The sequence below is a fragment of the Heterocephalus glaber genome, unplaced genomic scaffold, assembly GCF_053883595.1.
Source record: "Heterocephalus glaber isolate CG9 unplaced genomic scaffold, H.glaber_assembly_v1.0 deba00000470, whole genome shotgun sequence".
NCBI classification, from domain to species: domain Eukaryota; kingdom Metazoa; phylum Chordata; class Mammalia; order Rodentia; family Bathyergidae; genus Heterocephalus; species Heterocephalus glaber.
The window spans coordinates 27608976-27632589 of NW_028258145.1; the positions used below are offsets into that span (position 1 = coordinate 27608976).

Genomic DNA, 23614 nt, shown 5'->3' on the forward strand with positions numbered 1-23614 from the left:
CATTTCTTTGATAACTAATGAACCTAAACTCTTCATATTTTTAAAGAAAAAATCCTAATTCAATAAAGACCTTTTATTCCATCATTAAAATGTTAAAATTGGTTTTATAATCCAGTATATTATTTTTGTACCTGGACAGCTTTTAGATCTCATTCATCAGCCTGCTGTACTGTTCTTTCTTCAGAGACAGAAACCATCCAAAAATTGTGTGATGTCCTTTTTTGTAACTGTCGTGGCTTGCTGAATCAGTGCAGCTGAATTAGAAATAGGTTTAATGCCATTTCCTGTGAGGATTAACTCACCATTCTGAGCTTGAGATACTGAACAAGCAACACCTTCACTCATTTGAACCCTGCAGATGTATTTTTCACCCCCAAAATTTCATATTTCAACAGGAGACCCATTGCCTGAATAATGAAATTAATTGGGGAGATAACCATATACAGTTCTCACCTTATGTTCATGTATTAGAAGTTCGATGTGACACCCTTGATCACATTCTGTACATGTCTACACAGAGTACAGATGGTATCCAGATCCTATTTTCCCACCATTTGTCAAGCTGAGCCTTTGCTTCTCTTTTTCAAAGAGTTCTATGTTGATGTGATCAAAGTCTTTCTTCAGAATTTCTTTGGGGCCCTCACAATAACTATGCTTCTCTTCAGAGTTATGCTGGCATTTTCTGAAATGTCAATAGTCTGATTGCTGACAATGATATTCATTTTCATAGTAGATTTAGCTTTTCTCCTATATTTTTACTGGCCATATATCTTTCTTATGTTTTGAAATTGGTTTAATGTCTTTGCCTATTTTGATAATGGGGTTTATTCATCTATTTAAGTTGGTTAATAAGAGTTGTCTCTGTATCGAGAGTATAAATCGCAGCATTAAACTGGAAGACATTATGTTAAGTGAAATAAGTTAGGCACAAAAAGCTTTTCTCACTAATATATAGGACCTAAAATGTTGGTCTTGTAGAAATAGAAAGTAAATAGTGTTTTCCAGAGCCTGGAAAGGGTGAGGGAGAGAGGGGTTAAGGAGAGCACAGTGAATGGGTACAGGATACAATTACATAGGAGGAATAACTTCAAATGTTTTATAGCACAATAGGGTGTCATGGTTGACAACAATTAATTATACATTTAAAATAGATAGCAGAAAGGATCTTGAATGTTTCCAACACACACACAAAAAATGACAGAAGTCTAAGGTGATGGGTATGCCAATTATCCAGATCTAATCATTACACATTGTACATATGAATTGAAATGTCATACTAATCTCTTTTATCACAAGGGATAAATGTATTTCAAATTTATTTGCTTCTTAAATTTTTCTGAGATATTTTTGGATTCAGAGTTATATATACTCTCTTAAGCATTTTTTCACTACTGATTTCTGACACCCCAAGATATTTACCTCTCTTTCCTTGTGATTTTCATATGAGTGAGATAATAAACTTTTATTCAAATAGTTTATCGATTGTACCAGAAGAATTTCTTGGCAAATCTTTCCTTTTTCCATAAATGTATAATAGCAGAATAGCTTATACTGAACTCTCAGATGTAGTACAGTCTATTTTTAGTCATTTTATTACAGTTCCATGATCTACTTTTCAATCCTTGTGTTGATTTCACACTTTTAATGATCAGAAAATTATCTTAATATCTGACTGTGTAGACAAGTGCCTTCTACTGTCATCCTATACATATCATGTGACTTTCTGTTTCTCGCTTTTTAGACTCATTCTCCAGTTTATTTTCCCAGCAGAATTTCAGAATCACAAGTCATGATCTAAGAAAAATATCATTGTAATTTTTATTGAAACTGTGTTAGAATATAAAAGCACTGAGAGACAATTGATCACCTTACCATTCTAAGCCTACCATTGTTAAGTTTTTTATTTTATCTCTGACAAGTACTAAATGTATTCATCATACAAATAACTTTCACATTTTAGTTTGTTCCTCTTGTTTATCTTTTTACTGCCATTATGTGGAAAATATTTTATTGTCATATACAGTCTTTATTGTCATTGTGAGTACATTAAAAATATACCATTTGCTATCTACATCGTAAACAGCTACAAGCAAAAAGTAAACTTTGCTATAAAAACACGAAGCCTCTATTACCCAAAAACAGGACCATGTCTGTACCTCATAATGAACTAAAATGATGTTGCCTTTCTTTTAATTCTGCATCCATCTGTTTGCTCCATCCTTCTCTCTCTTTTTCAGCAAAGAGACTTTCTCAGATAATTTGAACTAAGTAAAAGAAGATGTAACTTTTTGCAACTCCAGCCACCCACAGCCTTTAGCCCACACACTTGCTGTGGTTATTCTCTCATGTTTTTTGCTCTTCTAAATTGTCTTAGGAAAAGACTCTTGGTCAGACTGATTGCAGTTTCTACCCCTGGAAGAATCAATGATATCCCAAGGCTAAAGGCTAATAAATGTGCATGGGGAGGTACAGAGTGAAAGTGAAGGTATTGATTAATTGGCTAACAGCCAGGTGCGTATCCATCACAATCCTCTTCAATTTGCAAGTTAGAGGATCATTTTTATGTACAGCATGGTATAAAGCAGCTATATATTAAAACAAAATAGTGGAGATCCTAAATAGAATGAGAATCTTCTTACAATGTCAGCATTCTATATGTTCCTTGTTCATTTCTAAAGAAAAGTTTTTCCTGGTTTCTAAGATTTTATGAAGAATGGATGTTAAATTTTATTGAATTTGTTTCTGGTCTCTATCCAGATGGCCACATGTTTTTCTCCTATAATCTAATGATGTGATGTTTGATTATTAATGAATGTTCTAATACTAAGTCAGTTTTGTTTTAATAGAGCAGGGTGTCTGCATGGTCACATGTTTTGGATTGTCCTTGAGTCTCATTCCTCACCAGACAAAATGAGAGAAAAAGTATTCATTTAGGAAATGTTCACTTGTGTGACCTTTTAATTAAAAAGTTGAGGACTTAAAGGATATTTGTGAGTTTCTTTAGTGGATATTATTTGAATTGGCTCATTAAAGTATGGAGCTTTTCCTCTTGTTAAAAACTCATTCCAGACTCAGCTTCCCACCCTGGGCATTCCAAGGCGCCACCCCCACCGGCCTCTCCGCTGCAACCATTATCTCTTTAACAGATACCCAGAAAATTGGAATGGGATTAACGGGATTTGGAGTGTTTTTCCTGTTCTTTGGAATGATTCTCTTTTTTGACAAAGCACTACTGGCTATTGGAAATGTTTTATTTGTGGCTGGCTTGGCTTTTGTAATTGGTTTAGAAAGAACATTCAGATTCTTCTTCGAAAAACATAAAATGAAAGCTACAGGATTTTTTTCTGGGTGGTGTATTTGTAGTTCTTATTGGTTGGCCTTTGATAGGCATGATCTTCGAAATTTATGGATTCTTTCTCTTGTTCAGGGGCTTCTTTCCTATGGTTGTTGGCTTTATTAGAAGAGTGCCAGTCCTTGGATCCCTCTTAAATTTACCTGGAATCAGATCATTTGTAGATAAAGTTGGAGAAAGCAACAATATGGTATAACAAGTGAATTTGAAGACTCATTTAAAATATTGTATTATTTATAAAATCCTTTGAAGGATATTCAGAACAAACTTAAATTACATGAAATAGCTTGCAGTGTTCTTTACAGAAGTTTAAATGTGTAGCCTACAAAGTACCAACAGCAGTTAGCAAAGAACCAGTGAAAACAGGCTTTTGATCAAGTGCTCTGAGAAGTCAGCAAGCAAACTGAGGGAGATAAAATCCATTTACAATGTGGATTGAAACTCTAGAAGACTGTTTTTCTTATCTATCCACAGTGTGTGAAACACAGCCATCCTTAGAAAACTCTGGTGCCTGTTACTTCTTTTTATTTTTAAGGTTCAGGAGCATCCCTAAGCATTGGCTTTTAGAAATAGCCACTGTGATGGCAAAAACATTTCCAGTTGCACTGTGTCTTGGAAAGTGATGCATGAATTGGAAGGGACTATGTCATTTTGATGTATTTAACCCAAGGAAAGCCCGTTTTCATGTTTTGAATCACTTTTTTGGGTAAATGTGATTAAAATAAAACTTTTATGGTTCTTCTGAAACTTAATATTTTAAAGCCAAGTGAAAATCTGAACTAGACATTCTAAGTCATCCTTTACTAACTTTTAGTTTCTAAATTCCAACTGATGAAGCAATTTTGGTCGGTGACATACTCTAAAAACACTCATACTTCTTGGAAGTCCAATCTACACACCTGTTTGTATTGTTCATTACATCTAAGCATTTAACAGAAAGCGTTCTTGACCAGGAAGTCATTGGTTACATAGCCTGTTTCTTTGAATAGTCTTTTATTTAAGATACTAAATGATGCATACCAAATGGGTTTTTTCCATCATGATGTTGTTTTTCTTTATTATTTTTAAATTCAGCAGTGGTTTATTTTTTATAAATTAAACTAACTTTTGGTAGTATTTAAGACATGTAACATGTTAAAAAGCTAAACCTATAACTGTTGTTTAAGGGCTGTTCACTTAATGAGCTTTCCTGTATTTTCAGCTTTTTCATAACACACAAAAATCAGGATGTGTGATACATGCTTCCCGTGATCGCTCTTGTCCTTGAGTTAGTGGAGAAAATATCTAACATTATTTTACCATAATTAAACTGCCTGTGGTTTCTTAAAGACATGTTTTCTTTTTCTTCCTTCTGTTGCTGATCGATAGTAAGAAACAACAGTCATTTCCTTTTCTAAGGTCACAGCTTTTGTTGTAGATGTAGGAACACATTTCAATATCCACAGTACTATTTTATGACCATTGATTGCACTATTTATTTTTTTAACAGTTGCAAAGCTCCTTAACACATAAAGGCATAATTAAAATTTGTGATATTTATTTACAAACATGTCTACAAGATATCTAAGCTTTTTTTGCTTGTTTTAGTTATATCAGAATGCACAAAGAACTCCCAATCTTGCTTGTCTACAGAAGGGAAGACTCGGTACAAAGTGTAATGGTTCAGTCTTGTGGATTACTGTTGTGTTTGGTACTTGCATTTGACTTTATGATGTAATCTGTGAAAACGCGACAAACAGAGACTCTTACCTCAATAGTTCATGGAATAAGAGACTTAGTGTTGTGTCTGATGTTCTTCAAAAGAAGTAATATCCTCACTTGGAGAGTGTCAAATGTGTATACATTAGGAACTGACTTATACAAGGTGCCCTGAAGGACTCTTACACGTATTTTTGACTGACTCATAATTAGTTACAGTGGCTAGCTAGGTATTTCTCCCTTTTTAGAGCAAGGACAGCATCTGCTGGTGTAAGGAACATCTGTATCATTTAACTTCTTTGTAAACATGAATTTCTATCAAAATGTTCTTTGCACTGTTAACAGATCCTTTTTCAGCAATCTTATTTCAGAAAGCATTATTGGACTTGAAAAGACTCTTGTAATCTCTGAGTCCTTAGTGAGGTTGAGGGACTGGAGCAGTTTTTAGTTTCTAATGAGTGCAGTTAATATCCTGCGAGTGTGGGACTGCTTGGCAGCATATATTTCTTATTCCAAACCTTGATGAGGCTCTATTTTTAAACATACTAGCCTTTTGACAGAAGCCCTGTCTTATTGTTTCTTCCCTTCCAAAATCAGCCTTCTGTCTTTATGACGAAAATGTATTCTGATTTTTTTTTCTACAGAGATGGACAAAAAGGTCTAATACTACATAGCCTTAAGTGTTTCTGTCGTTGTTCCAATGTATTTTCCGTAGCAAACATTTGGAATGTCTTTCTTTTCCCCTTACAAATTGTAATTCATGGTACACTGCTGCTTTTAAAAGTCTCAGTCAGATTATATAATCTTAACGATTGAATATTGTAAATGCACTTGTCTTACTTCTCAATAAAAGGGTACTTTTCTATTAAAAAAAAAAACTCATTCCAAAAGTTGTGAGCTTGATAAGGGTTTCTATATAATGGAAGGACAGAGAAACACGAGCTGGTGTAGGGGGCTGTCTTCCTATGTCCACTGCTGGCCACTTGTATCAAAAGCAGAAGACAAAAGGGCAGGAATCTAAAGTGAAAGGATTTGGCCTGGGGAGCAGCAGAGTCAGCCTAGGCATGTTGTTGAATTTTAGAACTGACTCCTAGGGCCAGAAAAGGCAAAGTCCCCTCCAAGGCTACACCACTGGCCCAGTGTTCTGATCTGGAGAATAAAAGGTAGGCACCAACTTTGTGGGCATCATCCATGGACTCTCCATAAGGACTCTGTAGTGAGAAGACAGATTCTTCTTCCTCTCTCTTTTAGGATCTCTCACTCAAAAAGGGCTTGGTCATAAGTGGAAGTTGTGGCCAAATTATACCAGGATAGTTTCATAAAGTGCTGGTGGAGACTGGGATAACATTTTCGGGCCCTTAATTTAAGTTTGAGCTAAACTGGTTAGAAGGGGCACAGTGGACCTGGAGCCCGACAGATGGGGCCTTCCTGCAACCCTAGAAGCCAGAGGAATGTCAGTCCTGGCTAATTCTGCTTAGATTATAATGTGTTCCCTCCACAAAGTTCAAGAACAGTGTTGCAAACATTTTATTTAGTGTTTTGAGGTTGAAGGAAGACTCATGAGGGCAGACTGATGACTGACGCCTCAACATGTGCTTCATGAAATCAATTTGGAGGCTTTATCTGTTTCCTTTGTACAGGATTAGTTTATACATTGTAAGAATCATAAAATCTCTCTCCCTTTTTAAGAAGTTTACTTTTTACATGGCCTGGCCCCAAGTGATTCAACAGATGAATTTTTCATTTTCTTCAAGATTATTGTTCTTTTTAGATTTTCAGTTTATGCTTCAATTGGTTTGGATAATTTGTATTTCCCTGGAAAATTTTCATTTCATTTTCTGCATTCAATTTTCATGGCTTTTCTAAAGATAATGTCTTTAATTCTTACAGAATAAACCACTGACATAATTTTTAAATTTTTATTTTCTACAATATAAACATACCCTAAATACCGTTATTCTTGCTTGCTTTAGTGTATGTTTTCCTGATTGTCTTTCTTTATTCATTTGCTTAATTTTTAAGGAATGTGGCTTTATTTCAAGAGCAACAATGTTTATTTCACTATGAGACATTCTGAAGAAATAGAAAAATAACCATTTTGTATAAAATATTGTATAGATTAGCTAACCTACATAAAGAAATTTAAATACTTCATTTTAAGTTTCTTTTAATAGAATGAATAAAGCCATAAAGAATAATAATGTGGAGCCAGGGACTTACTCAGTGGTTCCACTGCCTACCTCGGAAGTGCAAGGTCCCCAAGTTCGATCCCCGGTACCAAAATAAAACAAGAAGAATGTAATACTGAGATAAGAATCAATCTCAATATCTCCCCCACACCTTTTCCCCTTCCCTTTCTATTAAAGCATCTACATTTTTATATTGAACTAGACTATTTTCTTCAAAATAAATCATACAATGCTTCTAGTGAAAATAATTGAATGCCATATTTTTTAGTATATGTGCTGCCAAAGTGAGCACAAATGCCATATTTTTAATGTACATGTGCCCCAACTTTCTAGAATAGGTCATTATAAAAGTTCAGAGTTGGCCACTCCTAAGTTTTTATCCCATTTATCTGTTAAAACTTTAATTTTAATAATAATAAGCCTGGCAACATTTGCCTTTGCCTTACCAAAATAAATGTAGATTTGTATTTAATAGCCCATATGCCTACAGAACATTAAATTTGTTGTGAGGACTTATATAAATGCCTTTATTTTAGAGTTTGTACATTTTAGCTGCTATGACCTGATTCATGTTTTCATTTAAAGCAAATAAATATTAATAGGGCCTAAAGAACTTGAGCTCAAAGGAAAGCATGAAAAAAAATTCTATGTTAGAATAAGTGATCAATAACACTTGCTACTGGCAAACCCTGTATTTTCAGTATGTCACCTCAACAGTTTACTGATTCATCTTCCAAACTTTGACATGAGTCAGAGGGTGCTCTCCTTTATCTGAGATTCAATCTCCGAGTCTTCCAACATTGCCATTTTAGCCTGTAATTTCCAAGATTGCCACAGCTGGGTAAGAGAAGTGGAGACAGCGTATCAGTTCTTAACTATCTTAGCCTGGAAGTGGCATGCATCACTTCCACTCACATTTTGTTGGCTAGACTTATTCACACAGCCAAGACTAGCTGCAAAGAGAGTGGGAAGTGTCATTTCTCATGGGATCAGGATAGAGAAAATAACTGGATATAGAAAAGCACCAGTATTCTCTTCTACAAGTGATAGATGCATAGTGCTTTTATGCAAACTGCAAATGGAACATTAGCAAGGAATTTTAACAACTTTGAAACATCAACAAAAATTTTTGAGTCATATATCTGTAAATGAAATGGCAACATATAATTAATGTGCAAAATAATTTTAAGCCGAAAAGTCAGCATTTTAATCATCTCCAAGATATAAACAGTAGACAAAAATACTAAAAATATAATCATGTTGACTTTCAATTACAGGGAAATGTATCCATTACTGAGAAAGTCATGAAATATTATTAAATTTATCTAAGATAAAACAAGTTCAAATGAACCTATTCCCTCTGACACATTTTTTTCACATCCTGCTGGAGCTTCTCAATTTCTGTTAGCATATTTTGTTGTTCTAGTCCCAGGGTTTTCTTTCTGAAAATAAAATAAATATTGTGGAGTTTCATATGATGACACTGGCTCTCTTCTGGTATCATTTGGAGAACCAGAATTGTTGGCCATTGAAATGGTTGGGCTATAGTATGGCATTCCTCCACTACCTGGTTTTAGGATTCCATCATTTTTGTGCTTCAAGAAATATTGAGATGGGGTCATGGAAGCCTGCGATACTTTAGGATGCCTTTGACCTTCATAAATCTGATTATGTAAACTTATGAATGTGTAGATGTCACAAAGTAATAATATTTTGTTCTAAAATGCACTTAGATTTTGCAAATAGATTTCCAGTATGCTTCTGAGTGATATTAATGGGGAGATTTCCAACATTTCCTTTCAAGTGCCCCCACCTTTGGATAGTCAGTACTTCTTAAAGGCTTGTTTGGGCTTTTCTCCTTCAGTTTTGACAAACTCACCCAATATTCACTGTGTATTAATAATTATCAGATTCACCCACTTGCTCCAGACCTAACACTGCCCATGTCTTTCTCTATTGCTGATGAGATATGTTTCAATTCCATAAGCCGTATTTGCATACAGGTTGTTCATCTTCTCATTTGTGTATTTTTCTGAGAAATAGGCTTTTTAAAGGAAGTTTATGTAGTTTACTTCCATGCTCCTGATCATTTACAGTAAAAAGATGTTTTAGTAGAAAAATGTTTTGACCATTGTTTCTTGTGATAATAAATATACCTAGCTTACTTCTGCTTCTGTAAAAGTGATTTGTTTCTACCTCTGTTACAACATGGGATCTATTTTTTTTTATTTTGTTTCCTTTGGATAGTTACATATTCTGTTGTCATTTTTCTAGTGGTTAGTTTTTCATTTTAAAAAAAGCTCACCTGAGACTATTCTTTTCTTCCTATAAATATCAAGAATAAAACTTTATTGGATACCTCTATGAAAGATTAAAATTTTAGCATACATTTTTCATTCTCCTTTCCTTTCTCTCATGCTTCCAGTTTTTAATATGTAGAATTTTAACTCTTATTTCACTATTAAATTTTATACTGTGGGCCGGGGATTTACCTCAGTAGTTTCGCCTCCTGCTGCGTAAGCGCAAGGACCCTAGTTCAATCCCTGGTACCAAAAATAAATAAATAAATAAATAAAGCAATAAATAAATAAATTTTATACTGTGTATTTTCTCCTTGAAATATTAGTTTTGATATTAATATTAAACCTTATAACAACACTATAAATATTAAGCCTTAATTTTCTGTTTACAATATTTGTCATAATCCTTTTAGTCAACAGTTCTCTTTTTCTTGTACTATTCTGAGCATTTCTCTCCAACTGAATAACGTCTTTGGGTGATCTTTTGTTTTTGCTTTTATTTTGGGAATTTTGTTTTTTATTTTTTTCAAGTATAGTATTCTGGTATACTTTCTACGCTCTTATGTTCCTGAGAAGTTACACTTCTAAAAATAACAACTTAGGTAAACAATTTTCAATTTATAAAATTTCTCCTGCTATGATTTTATAAATGTGATTCCATTTTCTAGCATTATGGTAGAAAAAATATAGGCTCTAGTCTGATTTTTTTCTCTTATACCCAAAATGTTTATCTTCTTGGATGGCTAGTAGAATTTTTTCTTCTTTTTTTTTTTTTTTGTCCCAAAATTTTTTCTTTACTCTTGAAAAAATTAAGAAATATATGAGAGTATCTCTAGGCATGTGTTCCTTCTTCCACATATATTGATTTTTTTATATATAAATCACTTTCTACATCCTGCCAGATCTGACTTCCAATAGTTTGTTTTGTTAAACAAATTTCTATCTATGTTCATACTTTTTCCTTCTATTATCTTTATCCAGTTTTAGGATTACCACAATGTTGAGTTCCTAAAATGAGGGGAGAAGTGTTCCTTCTTTTTTCTGCTTTAAATGTTTGATATAATTTATCAGTTAAAATGTTTATGAGCCTGCTGTTGTCATATAGGTAGGTTTTCAAGCTAGGAATATACTTTCTTTAATAGGTGCTATTCAAATTTTATGTTTCCTCCAGAGTTAGTTGCATTAGTTTGGCTTCCAAGGTACTTCTTAGGAGTTGTCAAATTTATTTCAAAAAAGATTTTTGTAATATGCTTTCTATATCCTTTTAAATTCTGTAAAATCTGTGGTAATGTCTCCTAGATCTTAATATTGTAATTTAAAAAATGTATAACTGATATTGTGTAACAGGAAGAAAAGGTCTAAAAGAGCAGGGGAATTGGGAGGGGCAGGGGAAGGGGAAAAAGGGAAAGGAAAAAATATGAGAAAAGGAAAAAAATGGAAACAAGGTCTTTGCAAATAGGGTAGGGTGGAGGGGATGAAGGGAGGGCAAGGGAAGGGGAAAAAAAATAAGAACCAAGAGACTCATATAATGGTACAAGATCCCAATGATGAATGTAACTGTATTTTATACTGAAAATGGACCAATGAACTTAATGGGGGGGAAAAAAAGAAGACCCAGACTTCTTTCAACTCAGGGACATGTTTTTTTCTATTATGTCTTAAATCACTATTCTGCTCAGGAATATCAATTTCCTTGTTATTTCTATCTCATGATTGTTTTCCTTTTTCTTTAAGAACAAACTTTAGAGCTGATTTTTCCATTACTAATTTACTTTTCTACAAGTAACTTATTCTAATGCTGAATTTAATTCAGTAACTGCAGTTTTAACTCCTTTGGTATTGTTTTTCATCTCGATAATTTTTACATCTCTGCCTTTTCTGTCTAGCTAGTTCCTTTTTATTTCACTTTTTATTCCTTTGACCTCTAATTAGAATGGTTCACTAGTGTTTGCTATCTGAGATAGATAGTTTTTAAAGTCTAAAGCTTTCTAATTTATTTAACTTTTGTTTAAATTCTAATAGGCAAATTTTTGTTTAAATTTAAATTTATCTATTTTTATATAATTTATTTCAGAAACCTTCTATGACTCTTCCTTCAAAATTGTGTCCCTCATCTGCCTTTTGAGCATTTTCTCCTTTCATAATCGATTGTCACTAAGTTCAGTTTTTTTCTGTGTACTCATTCTTTCCTGTGGAGAGGTCTACTTAGGGTAGGTTTTTTTGTTTTGTTTTGTTTTGGTTTTGGCATGGGGGATTGAACTTGGGACCTTGTGCTTGTGAGGCAGGCGGTGGAACCACTGAGGTAAATCCCCAGCCTTTGGGTAGGTTTTACTGTAAACACCAATGTGTTGTTTTTTTTAACTTGTTTCTCTTCATTGCCCACATAATTATTGATAGAATTTTCATCTCAGTTAGATCTTAAAATCAAGTGTGGTTTGATATTCATACTTTCCAGACCATTTTACACTGCTTTGATTTCTTGTACATAGTTTGAATATATTGCCAGAAGATGACATCAAGTCCACTGCCTGCTTATCTTTTCATGATTGATATTCCTGCATATTCAGACATTCTTTCCAGTTTTGTATGTGCCTGACTCAGTGAATAATAGGCTGACATAGTAAATTCTCAGAAAATAGTTTCTTCAGTTTTCAATATAGCTTCCAGAATATACCTCAACTGTTAGGTTCAGCTCCTTCCAGCTGTCAACCAAACCCTCCCAGATGCAAATGCTTCTAGTCACACAGCATTATGGGTAAATATAGTCCCAGAACAGTAATTAATGTCATGGAAGATGTGAAAATGGTGTTTAGTCTAGGAGTCAGATATAGACTAGTTTTCCTTTCTTTTGTGGGAGGACTCCATTTATCTTTGGAAAACATCTGTAGTGAACATAGCTTGATCAAATGAAAAGATGACAACCTTTTTCCTTTCTCCTATCTGCAGGCTTCCTAAGAACCCTGGTTAGTAGAAAATCTTTCTGTTTCCTCACATACAATTTAAGAATATTTAAAGGCATGAGGAAGATATATATTTGGCACACACTTTCTGAAATCTTACAAATCTAAAATTAGTTAATAGTCAAGCTAGACCATAAGTAATTATCTCCTAATACTTGGTCTTTCTTACAAAGTTAGATACTTATCCCTCCAGAAAAAAAAATCAAAAAAATGTTTTATCAGTTAGTGGTTATTATAAGAATTAAATGAAATAATATATTTCAGGGCCGGGATTTAGCTCAGTGGTGCCACACCTCCCTGGCAAGAGCAAGGTCCTGAGTTCGATCCCTTGTATTAGGAAAAAATAAAAGAAAACAATAATAATAATAATAAATTTCAGGCACTTAGGACGACAACATCCTGAGGTTGACATAATTGTTAAATCTATTTACAGATGAGGAAACAGATGCTCAGAGATTAAGGTATCTTGCTAGGAGCTGCAGAGCTGATTGATGGTAGAGCCAAGCAAGAACATGGACTACCTGAGTTCACAGCAGAGGTTTAACTCTAACTTAACTGCCACATAGAGAGCATCTCACCTGACCACAAAATCCTCCCTTATCAGCTCTGTTTCCTCTGTTGTCCTAGCATGTTGATTTGAGAGATACTCAGCTTTCAGGCTCCAGCTGCCAAATTAGATTAGGTTGCAAACATTCAGCTGTCTCCCTGTGCTACACCACAAACTCCTCAGGGATTTCAACAAAAATTAATTGAAGAAAATATATGGCAGTCACCCAACACTGATAAACATGACTTTTAAGCCTGCTAATAAAAACTAACAGATTCTTAAGTTAGAACTTCATTTGAAGCTTGGGATAGAGATCCCCTCCCCCTAAGGACCATCTCCATTTTTTGCTATTTAGCGAACTAAATATATATATATATATAATCTTAGAAAATACCAGTCCTCTTCTTGCTTTTTATAGTAATCCTTTTATTAAGTCAGGCCCAGGGAATACATGGTATACAAATTGTGCCCAAGAAAAATGCAGAAAGCAAAGGAAAACTAACAAGCCTTGGAAACCTCTCCATGTCCACTTGGTCTAATTGAAATTATACTATTTATATGGTTAACTGAGTAATGCTTTACCCATACCTAACCCAACCTTCACCCACCTGAAGCACTCACAGAAATTCACTTGAAGGGAATTACATGCAACAAAAATGAGGAGTGTTGGAAGACCAAACTGGGTCATAGTTAGAGTCTTATATTTTCTTTCATAGCTAAATTTCCACTCTTTTGCGGGGGGGGGGGGGGGGTATTGGGGATTGAACTCAGGTCCTTGCACTTGTGCAGCAGGCGGTGAAACCATTGAGCTAAATTCCCCGCCCTAAATTTCCACTCTTTACTGGTAAAGTTTGACTTAACTCATGAGGTTATAATGAAAATTGCACAAACTCATGTGTGCACATGCAAGTTCTCTGAGAAATAAGCTTAGTGGTAGAGTACTTTCCTAGCATGCAGAAGGCCCTGTGTTCCATTCCCAGCACTATAAACAAAACAAAATAAAACAAAGCAGAGAGATTCCCTACTTACCATAGTTGTTGTCCTCGGCTATTTCCAGACTGATTGGGGCCACTTATGGTACTTATGTCATTCCTTGACACATTGTACACAAACTGGTAGGGGAACCAGATGTATGCAATCCTCTTCAGCTCTGAACAGTACCATCCCTGATGCCATTAAGCCAATTCCTTGTCTTTTCAGGTCCTTACAACACCTATAAAGGGTTACTTGTCAGGACCTGAATTCTCTCTTTTGGGAAAACAGGAAAGAGAAGTGTGAGTGCTTACAAAGTCACCAAGTAGCCCTTGTTTTTCTGAGTGGATGGGAGTACTACAGTGTATACATGGTGGAAATGGAAATGAAAAAAAATGATTTTCTCAGACTTGGAGGAATAGGATCCTGCCTTCCTCCAAGTCATGGTTACCAATTTGCTCTATGCAAACATCTTTTCTTCTTCGCTCTCCTTGTCAATCCCCCAACGCCTGCCCTACCACTACTGAAACCTGAATAAAAGCTAAGGAGACAATCTCTTTCAGCCTCTGTTTTGGACTATTGATCTGGGTTAACAGCTGGAGTGCACTGGAGAGATGAGTCCTTTGGAGAAATGGATGGACCCTCTGGCCCCTGCTCCCACCTGCACAATGGGAGAGGAAGGTGTTACTTCACAGAGTAGAGCAAGCTTTCTTATTTTCTTATTCATTTTAACAGAAATGCAATATATCCTCCCATGTAACTACATCTTTACTTCCTTTAAGAGAAGACTAATTTTCAATTAGCCTTCCAAAATGCAGTGTGGAAAGTTAGATTGGATAAGAGGTAGGTAAATCTCCTAGAAAATCCCAGTATCTTCATTTCCCAGGGTTTCTATAGCAAATCACCACAAATTGCGTGGCTTAAAACAATGAAAAATTATCTTCTCACAGTTATGGCGGCCAAAAGCCCAAAAAGCAACATGTCATTAAGGCTGACTTCTCTCCAAAGATTCTTGGGGAAAACCTTTAGTTGCCTCTTTTAGTTTCCAGTGGTTTCAGATTTTTCTTGGTTATGACTTCATGGATTCTAATAACTGCCTCTGTTGTCATATGGTCTTTCCTTTGTGTCTTTCTTCTCCTCCTCTGTGTCTTATAACACTTGTGATTGGATTTGGGGCTCAACCCTGCTAATCCAAGATGATCTCCTCTGAAGATCTTTAATTACATGTGCAAACACCCTTTATCCAAATAAGGCAACACTCACAGAATCCAAGAATTAAATAGAGGCTACCATTTAAAACACTGTAGTCAGATAGTAAATAGTTCAGCCTTTACAGGCCATATGGTCTCCATCACAACTGTTTAACTCTGCTACTGTAGTAAAAACAGCCATAGACCATAAGTAAGCAAATGACCTCGGCTGAATTCCAGGAAAACTTAATTTATGGGCACTGAAATTTGAATTTCATAAACTTTTCACACATTATGAAATAGCCTTCTTTCTATTTATTTTTTCAGTTTTTAAAAATGTAAAGATTATTCTTCACCCACAGGCCATATTAAAAACAGGCAACAGGCCAGATTTGGTCCATGGGCCATAATTTTAAAATCCTAAATTAGAATAACAATATATTTGAAGTCACCTTAATTTTTTGAAGGTCTCCAATAACCTTTAACAAATCCAGGTATCTGTTCTCAATCTTCATTATCTGAAGTGTTTCTTTGTCTTTTGTCATATAATGTATGATAATATATTAATATGGCTTCACAAGAAATATGGTGAGGAAGGTTAATTGGTAATTTCCTAATGCAGGAGGTGATTGTCTTGTCCTGTTTTACATATGTCTGAGCTTTGTGACCCTGTGAACATCATACTGGTGTTGTCTCTGGCAGGAGCAGAAACCTCCATAGGTGAGCTGGTCCAGATGGGCTGGTAATGAATGGAGCAATTGGGAGTGCTCATTGACATTTGAGGAGGGACAGAGACAGAGAGAAAGAGGGAGCAAGAGAAAGGAAACAAAGACAAAGGGAGATTGGAAAATGCAGAAGAGAAGGGAAAAACAGAAAGATAAACTTAGATTGCTCTTGACAAGAGAGGAAATTAAATGCAGAGGGTGCAAAGTGAACTTCAAACTTAACAGGCTATACCAAGAGAGAGGACAATTAGAGATGTCATAGAGCAGAATAAAATTAAGCCATGGTAAAGGCCACAATTCCAAGACTGGAGAGAGGATCTCCAAAGGCTTGAAGGCAGGACAGGCAAAGATGTTGGCCTTGGGGACCATTCCTGAATGTATTTGGGGGTTTTTTTTTCCTTGTTTTTGAAATGAAAGCCAAAGTATAATAACCTTCCAAAATACATAGAGTTGTGATTACCTATCCCTATCCTTTGGTGTGGAAAAGTAGGGGTGGTCAGAGATGCCCCTGCCCTGTGTAGATTTGGGCAAGTAAATATCAGGGAAAACAAAGACTTGCAGAGAGAAGCACAGCTTCATAGGCTGCCCCCATGACTGAGGGAGGGTGTGACCAGAGATGACCTGGAAAACCAGCAGCAAAAGTAGGGCAGAGAAGAGAGGAGTAGGAGAACAAGGGTTAAACAGACTGCAGAAAGGCCTGGGGACCCCATGCTGGTGCTGGGATGCTGAGTGGGTGGATAGGGGATGCCTGGAGCAAGAGGATCAGAGGGAAGCAAAGGATAATTAGGAGCCACTGGTGATAGTCCAGGCAAGATGCACAGTGTCTGGCCCACAGTGAGGATGGAAGAGGCCTGAGACTCCCTAGGGGTTACCATGGCTGATAGGATGACGTTTCTCACTCAGCTGTGCTGGGTTTGATACTGAATTCCCAATATTGTGTTTTAGGCTTTTCCCTTTTTCTCTTTATTTATTTAATACTGATTATCTTCCTGAGCCAAACTGCCAATTATAAATCTCCCAGAATAAGTAGTTCCAGCAATGCTGTCCTCCCTCATGACATGCTCAGTCCAGTGGTTCTAGCTACTTCCCTCGGAGCCCCTCAGGGATGGTGGCATTTGGGATTTTTCAGGAACAGAAAAGTTAGCAGCAAGAATTTCACCCTAGACATTCAGATCCATGAGAAGCCAGGAGCCTGAACAAATGCAGCATCAGGCCCACCCTTCCTGTGGGCCAAGCACTGACTGATCTGGGCAGGGGGAGGACCACCAAGGGAGCTCATGTTCTGCACAGCAGGCACCCCCCCGCCATACACTTCAATTAAGCAGTTAGCCAGCAGGCTCAACCTTAACTGACGACCTATGGCATGGCTGGTCTTATAAGCAGGGACCACCTCAGTCCTTTCCTTGAGCAACACCCTGAACAAACCTGAATCACACTGTTCACCTTTGAGACTCCAGTAAACATTTTATGAGTCTGCCTAGAATAGAGTATGCTGATACCCAGCATTTCTTCAGTAAGAAGAGAAGATATCCAAGAAGCCAATTACTCAAGTGAAAGGTAATACTGACTCTTCCCTTCTGCTTCCCTCATTGGCCTACCTGGATCCTCTGTGCTTACAAGTTAAAAGAGTTAGTTAGCAACAGCAACAGGAAAGGAAATAGAGAATGTGCTGTTGGGAATCCTGCTGTTGCTTCTCCCCAAGGGGTACGGAACTTTGGGAATACTCTAAGAATTAAGAGATTTGTTTTTAATTTTTTTTCCTGATTCTGAAAATGAGTCCTAGTTCATTACATATGAAAGAGATTTCAGAGTACAATAAGGCAGTACTGGCATTTCACAAATGAGCTCAGTGACCCTCAGAGAGATGAGTGGCTTACCCTGCCTCAGTTACCCATTTCAGCATTAAGACTATCTTCTGAGCAGCAATCTTTTATAATCTCCCAGGGAGGCATGGATGGCTTCAAAAAGATTCCTCATGATTTCTGCTTCTATGCCATGACATCTGCTAGATTTGATAAGATGACTGTGACCATGGTGCTGTACCTGGCCTGTCATCTTATCAAGCTTTTGCCTAAAACAACTCCCATAAGAGACTTGGCCACATCATTTTTTGGAATTAGTAATTTTTCAGCTTTGATGATGATAGAATTCATAGTCTATTTTCCCAAGGTGATCACCTTGGAAGTGCATTCCCCTCCTGGGAATGTAGCTAGGGTGATTAGGGGAGCAGTGAGATGTAGGCCTGTTTAGTGGTATTCTTCAATCATTTATTAAGCATTTATTGAACTTCTACTATGTACTAACTTCTAAGGTTGTTGTTTTCAGAGTTAGAAGGAGTCAGACCTCTGACACTTCAACTGTCAACCTTTTGGCTGAACTGGCAAACTAGGTGTCCATTTTCCAGTTCCTGTAGAGCTTTGAGCATACATTTATTAAAGTTCTTACCTCACCATGTTGTAATTAAACGCTAATTCATTTTCTTTTTTCACTAAATTATAAGATCTTCAAGGGCAACTCAATGTCATTTACAAATTTTATCCCTAGCAAAGAGTCTAGCATTTTACAGACATTAAACAAATACACTGTGTAGAGGTGCCTGAAGAAAAGGGCAAGCTTAAGCCTATTACCCTGTGACCACTCAAAAGTTGTCACTGGAGTTTCCCACTGGGGCTCTGAAAAAATGTCAGCCCTGGGCCCCTTTATAATCCTTACAATAGAAATAAAGGACAATTGAAATGTCAGCTGGTTTTGTCCATGTGCCAAACATCTCAGGGTTGTTTGGAGAAGGGGGTGTTTTCCAGCTGGGTTCTGGGAAGGCACATAAGGTATATTTAAGTGTTGGCCTCTACTTATACAAACAAGAAAACATTCTGCCACTCACTTGACTGGAATTGGAATTCTGCTCACCATTCAATGGTGAAAACAATGCTGGGCATTGCAAAACATCTCAGATCCATTGGCTTCCCGGGCAGCTCAGTTTGCGTCAGTGCAAAAGCACACAGCAGATTTTGTTTCTGTGTTAATAAGGTTACAGAACACATCTTGGGATGAAAAACCAGTCCTATGGAGATGATGGGGACATTTTTCAGGACCATTATCTCAGTGACATTATCTTTAGCACATTTTATGTTAAAATGTTGCTTAGAAGACCACCAGAATAAAAAAATAACACCATCTAGGGGTTGGGGATTTAGCTCAGTAGTTCCGCCACCTGCCTCACAAGTGCAAGGACCCAAGTTCTATCCCCAGTACCAAAAACAAAACAAAACAACAACAACAACAACAACAACAAACACCATCTGCTTGTGTAGTGGTGCAGAGTTTAAAAAATATTTCCCATTTTTTAATCACACTTTTTTCTTCAACTGAAGCTCAACTTTATAGATAAGGAAATTGAGACTCATTAGGATTTAGTGGCTTTACAGAATAAGTAGTAGATTCCACATATATTGGCTCCTTCATAGTTATTAGCATCACAAGAAATTCAACAATTCTGAGCTCAATTTTGGCAGCCTTGTAATTCCACTGAAACTATTCCTTCCATTGTGAAAAGTGGTCTCCTAGAAGCCAAATATAATTGACTCCTTTTTATCTTTATCTTGCCTTACACATCTGTAACAAATGACCACATCTATTAGTCTCTACTTCTTTTTTTTGTTTGTTTTTTGTTTTGTTTTGTTTTGATACCGGAGATCAAACTCGGGTCCTTGCACTTGCGCAGGAGGCAGCAAGACCACTGAGCTAAATCCCCGGCCCTAGTCTCTACTTCTTGAGGCTACTAAGATGCTACTAGTTTTTCTCCTACCCTAGACCATCTCATTGTCCTCTCTGTCCTGTGTACCCTATAAATACTGGTATTAGCCAAGATTTGATCTTTAGCTCTTTTCTCTATGCGGACCTCTCTACTGAATTCCAAGTATATATACTTGATGTAATCAAAATATACAGTGAATGTTTAAATTTTAAAATTTATTCAGTGAAGCTCAGCTGGTCCCAGCACCCAGAAGGAAGCTCCCCACCTCCATCCCAGGCTCCTAGGGCAGTGAAGCTCAGCCAGTCCCAGCACCCGGAAGGAAGCTCCCCCGCTGCCATCCCAAGCTCCTAGGGCAGAGAAGGTGAGCCGCATGAGCGCCAGAAGCAAACCTCCCCCCCCCCAGAAATGAGAAGACACATAAACAAGCCTCAAAAACAGACTTCCAGATCACCTACAGCAACCCCAAAGGGAAACGAGATGGAACACTCTGATACTCAACAACCTGGCCTCTCTGAACTGGCAACAAAAGAGGATCTGGGAAAAATGAAACCAGAAATAATTACTCAGATAACAGCAAAGATTTTGCTCATGGTGCAAGACATGATTAATAAATCTAGAGAGGACACAGATAAAAAAAATAGAGGATCTGAGGAACATGATGGAATCCCAACATAGGAAACAAATGGAATCCATAAAACAGATACAAACAGATTTCCAAGAGATTAAAAACTCCATTGAAAGTCTGCGCAGCAGAATGAACCAATGTGAGGATAGAATTTCACATATAGAAGATAAGATTGCAATTAATGCCCAGGAAAAGAAAAATTGCTTTAAAAGTGTAAGGGAACATGAGAAATCAATCCAGCAGGTGCTAGACAATGCAAAGAAGAATAACATAAGACTGATTAGAGTCAATGAAGAAAGAGGAGAGAGTGCAGATGACATAAAAAAACTGTTCACAGAAGTGATGGCAGAAAACTTCCCAAGCAGGGGAAAAGAACTTGACATACAGATAAGTGAGGCATATAGGACTCCAGCTAGCCTTAATCAAAAAAAATCTACGCATAGGCATATAATAGTTAGGATTCCAGAAATCTAACAGAAGAACAAAATTCTACAAGCAGTGAGAGAAAAGAAACAAATCACTTACAAAGGAAAGCCCATCAGAATCACAGTAGACTTCTCAGTACAAACCCTCAAGGCAAGAAGAGCTTGGAGTGATGTATTTCAAACCCTAAAGGAAAACATCCTCCAACCCAGATTGATGTACCCTACAAAACTATCTTTCAAAATTGATGGAGAAATAAGATACTTTCATGATAAAGAGCACCTTCAGGAACTTCATGTATACCAAACCGGCACTCCAAAAAATTTTAGACAATACCCAAGGAAAAGACAATGAGGATCACAACCCCAGGAAACCCAGCAGAATGAATCCATTGGGAGTGACCAATTAAATGCAAAGGGGGAGAATCCCCCAAAAAGAAAAAGTCATGACAAGGCTTTTAAAACTTCTGACTTCATCTCCCTAAAGGGTATATAATTCAATCTTATTATTGTACTGATTAGTATTTTTCTGATTCTAGAATTGCACACCATTCCATGTGCTATACTAGCTATTTATCATCTTCTTATGTCTACTTGTTCATTGGGTTGTCTATTAATGGGCTCTAAGAATTCTTTATATATTCTGATCATAGGTTATATGCATTGTAAATATGGTCTGTTTAAGGACTACTTTTCATTTTAATGATGTCATTTAAAGTTCTAAATTTTGATGGAATCTCAATTATCAGTCTTTTTCTTTTATACGTCATGTTTTTTATATCCTAGGTAGTTCTTGCCTACTCTGAATTCATAAATATTTTCCCTTATAATTTCTTCTTAAAGTTTTATACTTTTAGGCTTTCTTATTTAGGTTCATAGATCCCTTCAAGTTATTTTCATGTATGGAAAAAAAGGGTTGAGGTTAATTTTTTATATACGGATCCTAGGTGTTCTAGTGCTGTTTGCTGAAAACACTATCTCTTCTTCAACTCTTGAATAGAGTTTATATTCTATAAAATGCTAATGTTAAATAATCTTTCAAAACTCAGTGGACCATATATGTGTGGTTCTATTTCTAGATTCTCTGTTTTATTCAAATGATCTATATGTCTTTCCTTATACCAACACTGCCTTGATTACTGTAGCTTTAGAAGAAGTCTTAAAATTGGGTGCTAAACATCTTCCAACACTGGTTTTGTTTTTGTTTTTTGGCTTTTCTGGGTCCTCTGTACTCCTACATAACTTTTAAATTTCAATATCCAGTTCTTCATTTATAGCAAGTATACACAGACCTGAATTTTTATATATACCTTGTGTTTTCTGATCCTGCTAAATTCAAGTACAAGTTCTAGGGGCTCCTAGAGATTTCTTAGTATTTTCTCTGTAGATGATCATTTCATCTACATATAAAGATTTTGCTTCTGCCATGCCAATCCTATCCTAATTGCGTCATTTTATTGCCAAACTATTTTGGTTTAGACCTATGTTTCAAAGTCTAATGGACAGATGAAGAGTAGACATATATGCCCTTGTTCCCCACTTTAGGGAGAAAGCATTGTATCATCTCCATTCATAGAAGGAGTTTTAGTTGGAAGTATGGAGTGCATGTCTTTGATCTGTTGAGAAGATTCTGTTCTACTTCTAGTCTCCTGATAGCTTTTACCATGAACAGCTGTAGAATTTAGTCCAATACTCTTTCTCCAACTAGTGACAGGATCATATGGCCTTCTCCTTTCCTCTGTTAAAATGATGACTTTTGGGGGTGGATCTTCCAGTGCTGAACCAACACTGCCATCCCTATAATAAAACCACTTTCTACATACTGCCAGATCTGACTTCTAATTGTTCTGTTAAACAAATTTCTATCTATGTTCATACTTTTTTCTTCTATTATCTTTATCCAGTTTTAGGATTAGCACAATGTTGATTTCCTAAAATGAGGGGAGAAGTGTTCCTTCTTTTTTCTGCTTTAAATGTTTGATATAATTTATCAGTTAAAATGTTTATGAGCCTGCTGTTGTCATATAGGTTGGTTTTCAAGCTACGAATATACTTTCTTTAATAGGTGCTATTCAAATTTTATATTTCCTCCAGAGTTAGTTTCATTAATTTGTCTTCTAAGTTACTTCTTAGAAGTTGTCAAATTTATTTCAAAAAAGATTTTTGTAATATGCTTTCTATATCCTTTTAAATTCTGTAAAATCTGTGGTAATGTCTCCTAGATCTTAATATTGTCATTTTAAAAATGTATAACTGATATTGTGTAACAAAAAGAAAAGGTCTAAAAGAGCAAGGGAATTGGGAGGGGTAGGGGAAGTGAAAAAAGGGAAAGGAAAAAATATGAGAAGAGAAAAAAATGGAAACGAGGTCTTTGCAAATAGGGAAGGGTGGAGGGGGTGAAGGGAGGGCAAGGGAAGGGGAAAAGAATAAGAACCAAGAGACTCATATAATGATACAAGATCCCAATGATGAATGTAACTGTATTTTATACCTAAAATGTACCAATAACGTTAATGGGGGGAAAAAAAAGAAGTCAAAAAAAATTTTTAATTTATTACAGTAAAAGACACATTACCATCAGTCTCCCCACCCTGAAAATAGTTCCCCTCACTTTGAACACACTAACCTATCATTCTTACTACTTTCTGAAGCAGTTCTGGAAGTCCTTTTTTTGTGAGTGTCTTTACAAAATGTGAGAAAAAAAATATAGTGAACACTGCTGCTGGGTGTCATCTAATGGAAAGGCAGCCTCGTACAAACATCACAGTGTGTTCTTGTCTACGTTATTCACCAGATGTGGCACCATGAGGCCCGATCTGGCTCTTCTCCAAAGTCAAGTCAAAATATCCATGAAAGGTAAGCATTTTAAATCAGTGCAGG

General features: G+C 36.3%; 1 protein-coding gene and 2 pseudogenes across 1 annotated transcript in view; 2 read left to right on the plus strand and 1 right to left on the minus strand.

Annotated features, from left to right (window-relative positions):
- Tacr1 (tachykinin receptor 1) overlaps positions 1 to 23614 on the plus strand; it is a 212268-nt gene that overhangs the window by 40485 nt on the left and 148169 nt on the right. The gene's annotated exons all lie outside the window — the stretch shown is intronic.
- LOC101721223 (large ribosomal subunit protein uL6 pseudogene) lies at positions 150 to 722 on the minus strand (annotated as a pseudogene).
- Positions 2709 to 6829, plus strand: LOC106009357 (vesicle transport protein GOT1B pseudogene; annotated as a pseudogene).